The sequence below is a fragment of the Echinops telfairi genome, unplaced genomic scaffold (genome assembly GCF_000313985.2).
Source record: "Echinops telfairi isolate 266 unplaced genomic scaffold, ASM31398v2 ScPeMD7_7469;HRSCAF=8507_1, whole genome shotgun sequence".
In the NCBI taxonomy this organism is placed as follows: Eukaryota; Metazoa; Chordata; class Mammalia; order Afrosoricida; family Tenrecidae; genus Echinops; species Echinops telfairi.
In genome coordinates, this window is record NW_022111373.1 from 31,109,698 (window position 1) to 31,114,401 (window position 4,704).

A 4,704-nucleotide genomic window follows, 5' to 3' on the forward strand; every position below is an offset into this window, starting at 1 on the left:
TGTAAGGTTCCGGGCGAGTGAAAGCAGTAAGTTGGTTTGTTTTGAAAAAATATTCAGCCAGAGGACCCAGAGTATTTGTTCCTGTTGGCCTAGAGCGCCTCCTCCCAAACAGTGCACGCCGACAAGGACAGCCAGGTGTCATGCGATCATCAGTGGGCCTTCACTGAGAGGAGAGCGCAGCGTTCTGGGACGGGGGTGTTCCACAGGCTCATTGTCCAACCTGCATTTGTACATGACACTTCCTGAAATTGAAGAAGGTCCTTCGAGCCGTCTTTGCTTTAGACGTGGAGCTATGCTGCTACAGTGGGGTAAGCATTGTAGTAACCACCTTGCCAATGGCTCAAACTCACCGACTGCTGTGGGAAAAGCTGGGGCCGTCTGCTCCTATGAGGACATACAGCCTCAGAAACTCTGAGGAGCACGTCTGCTCTGTCCTACGAGCCGTTTGCATTGCGTTGGAGGGGGACTCCATGGGGTGGTTTGGATTTTAGCTTGCTTTAAGGGGGACAGGTAGTAGACATTAGCTGTTACTAGTTATTTCGTTTTAAAAGCTTCCGTGTGCCCTCCTAATCCTTTCTCCTGTACTTATAGCTAGACCTCCATGGTAATTTCGCCAGGGTAATGGAGGACGCCTGAGCAGGGTTGCCTCATACAACTCGGAGCCTCACAAAACACCTAGTGTCCAACTCATAGTGACCCTATGGAGCAGGGTAGAACTGTGCCCCACAGGGTTTCGGAGGCTGTTATTTTTACAAAAGTAGACTGCCACATCTTCCTCCTCATCTTCCCCCGGGTGGGTTCAAACTGCTGACCTTTCAGTTAGAAATCAAGCCCTTAATACTGCACTACCAGGGCTCTGGTCAGAGCAGAGGGTAATCTCTCATCCATCTGTGTACCTTTGCTTGTCTCTGGTGTCCAGTCCTCAACAGCTAAGGAGAACATGGGAGAGAAGCATGGCGGGTGATGGGGACTGGCCGCAAGCTACCGACACAGTGAGGGCCTCTGGACTGCATTAGGGTCAGCCTGGATGAGCTCCTTTATATGAAAATGGGAAGTGATCAGGAGCTTTGAAGATTGCACGCTTACGATCAGCATTTAAATATGATAGTGGGAAATGTGGAAGAAACTAAGACTACCATGAAAATTGATGCAGAGACGTATGTAGATATATATATATAAATCAACAAAACCGAATATTCCAGTGCTCTTCATGCAGGGTGCTAGTGTTGTGTTAGTTGCCCTTGATTGAAACCAAGAATCTGTCCAGAAAGGAATAGAGAAGCCCCTTGAATGTAGGGTACGTTCAGAAGAGAAACCTTTGTCAACTTTGATCCTGAGACGTAACCAAGGATTCATCCTTTCCTGAAATAAGTTGGTTTGCAGCTATAAATTAAATGACATTTAAACTTTTATTCCACCCTTCCAATAAATGTAATCACAAAAATGCAGATTTCTTTTAGCAAATAATTTTGAACTTCTTTTCCTTAAAATAAATGTTTCTTTTCCTTAATTTAAAAACCAAAAATGAGGTGTTAACAAACCCAGGGACAAGGGAACAACAAGTGATCCAAATTGGTGGTGAGGAGGGTGTGGGAGGCCTGGTAGGGTGTGATCAAGGGTAATGTAACCAAGAGGAATTACTGAAACCCAAATGAAGACAGAGCATGATAGTGTGACAAGAGAAAAGTCAAGGGAAATAGAGGAAAGAGTTGGGAGGCAAAGGGCATTTATAGAGGTCTAGATAAAGACATGTACATATGCAAATATGTTTATGAGGATGGGGAAATAGATCTATGTGCATATATTTATAGGTTTAGTATTAAGGTAGCATTCGGTCATTGGGCCTCCACTCAAGTACTCCCTCAATGCAAGAATACTTTGTTCTTTTAAATTGGCATTCTATGATGTTCACCTTCCTGACACAACCGCTGAAGACAAAGCAGGTGAATAAGCAAATGTGAAGAAAGCTGTTGGTGCCCGGCTATCCAAAGATACAGCGTCTGGGATCTTAAAAGCTTGAAGGTAAACAAGCGGCCATCTAGCTCAGAAGCAACAATGCCCACATGGAAGAAGCACACCAGCCTATGCGATCACGAGGTGTCAAAGGGATCAGGTATCAGGCATCAAAGAACAAAAAATCATATCATTGTGTGCTCACCTCCCTGATACGATCGCTGAAGACAAATGGGTGCATAAGCAAATGTGGCAAAGAAAGCTGATGGTGCCCAGCTATCAAAAGATATAGCGTCTGGGGTCTTGAAGGCTTGAAGGTAAACAAGCGGCTATCTAGCTCAGAAGCAACAATGCCCACATGGAAGAAGCACACCAGCCTATGCGATCACGAGGTGTCAAAGGGATCAGGTATCAGGCATCATCAGAACAAAAAAAATCTTACCATAGTGAATGATGGGGTGAGTGCAGTGTGGAGCTCTAAAGTCCATTTGTAGGCCACTGGAGATTCCCTTGCAAAGGGGTCGCAGGGAAGAGACGAGCCAGTCAGGGTGCGATGTAGCAACGATGAAAAATACAACTTTCCTCTAGTTCCTAATTGCTTCGCCTGCGCCCCACCCCACCCCACCCCCACTATCATGATCCCAATTCTACCTTGCAAGTCTGGGTAGACCAGAGGATGTACACTGGCACAGATGGGAACTGGAAACACAGGGGATCCAGGGCCGATGATCCCTTCAGGACCAGTGGTGTGAGAGGTGATACTGAGGGGGGGTAGAGGGAGGGTGGGTTAGAAAGAGGGAACCGATTACAAGGATCTACATGTGACCTCCCCGGGGGATGGACAACAGAAAAGTGGGTGAAGGGAGACATTGGACAGGGCAAGGTTTGACAAAATAAACAATTTATAAATTATCAAGGGTTCATGAGGGAGGGGGAAAAATGACCTGATGCCGGGGGCTTAGGTGGAGAGGAAATGTTTTGAGAATGATGAAGGCAATGAATGTACAAATGTGCTGTACACTATTGATGTGTGTATGGATTGTCATAAGAATTGTATGAGCCCCTAATAACGTTTTTTTTAAAAAAGAACACAAAAAAAATCTCTACACTATGCAGTAAATACAAGTAGATAGATGTCTTTGGACACCATAGGAATTTAAACCAGATAAGACAAGACAATATTTTTCTCCAATAAATAATAAAACTATTTTTTTAAAAAACGAGAAAAAAAGTGCTTGTCTCATGCCTACATCTTCCTCTTCCATTTCTCCAAGGTCCACCATCTTTGGGCAGTAGCCTGGTTGCCGCTCTCGAGGCCTGCTCTGTGCGAGGTCCTCCACGAAGTGCCTCATATGATTATTACATCGACTAGAGCTCAGTGTGGGAAATTTGCAAGGGATGGCTCAAGAGAGGGTGTCTTTTGTCCCTGTCCCCCAACATTAATGCTTAATGATGCAAATAATTCAGAATCGTGTGTTCACTCCAGCTCAAGAAAATCTGCACTCCTGAGGTATATGCTCATTGTGAGACACCTCTCTGATCATAATTGTAGAATTAAGAGTGTGCAAGAGACAGTTTCACTGGCATGTGTGTGCACCGGGGAGCATTGTCCCTCCCCTACCCGCCTGAACGGTGAGTTGGTGGTGGCCACCTGCCCTCTCTCGCCGAGAGCCTTCTACAGTAGGGAGGGGTTCCCCTATGGAGGGAAAAGGACTAAATCTGAGATACAACATGCTACTACTGAGAGAGCGTGTTTCTAATTTTGCTGACTCTTCCTTAACAGGTAGTGATGTGGTGTCTGTATTTATTCTTCTGGAAAATGACTTTGATTGCCTTCACTGACTGTGGTGAGGATACAATGGTGAGGAAGATCAAAGTTTGAGAAGAGATAACAAGCACAGACATCAGATCATTGTTTTTAGGTGTTATTGAGTTGGCGCTGACCCATAGCAAGCCGTAGGTACCAGAACCAGGACTGGTCCCACCAGATGCCGTGTGTCCAGAGTATGTGAGATGAACTCTCACCAATCTTCTCCTCCTCCTCCACCTCCTCCTCCTTCTTTTCTTCTTCTTTTAACAGTTTTATTGACACTTCATCCATATGTAGTTACATAATCTGGTGTCAATTGAGAGGATTATGAGTGAGGGGGTGGAGTCTAGTCTGTCAATCCAATCATAGCCAATGAAGCCTCTGTGTGGGCATGGCCTTCTGAGAATTCTGGGAAATCCTGTATTCCTTCTTGGAGGCCGGAGACACTTTCTCTCTGCTCACTCCCTTGGAGACTCTTTACTAACAAGGCTGACTCCCTGCGAGACATCCCTGAGGAGAAGCCACATGGTCCTACCCTGGTGCAGCCAGAACCCTGGACCTGGAGAAGCCATGTAGAGACCCCTACCAGTGCTGAGATGCTTATAACACCACTGGATCTACAAGACTTCCCACCCACTGGCCTGTGATCTTCCTGGATTCGTCATCATTGCATGTGTTTCATGAGTCTGAAGAGGACTTTATAGATTAGTGTAGACATATGGGCTAATATCAGACTTATGGACTTAATCTGGACTGGGCTGGGATGTTTTCTTAATATTCAATTACTCTTGTATATAAAGCTCTTTCTTATACACATATGAATTTATTTCTCTAGTCAATCCTTTCTTATATGCATATGAATTTGTTTCTCTAGACAAACACAATCCACACACCATATGTTTCAGTAGTCTGATCATATCAAGAAGGAACTCTCACACTAC

At 45.1% G+C, this 4,704-nt stretch overlaps 1 protein-coding gene and 1 pseudogene across 1 annotated transcript in view; both read left to right on the forward strand.

Moving 5' to 3' along the window:
* The window catches only part of MCC (MCC regulator of WNT signaling pathway), a 332,143-nt gene that overhangs the window by 233,355 nt on the left and 94,084 nt on the right, over positions 1-4,704 (forward strand). The window lies entirely within an intron of this gene.
* LOC105978963 lies at positions 954-1,249 on the forward strand (annotated as a pseudogene).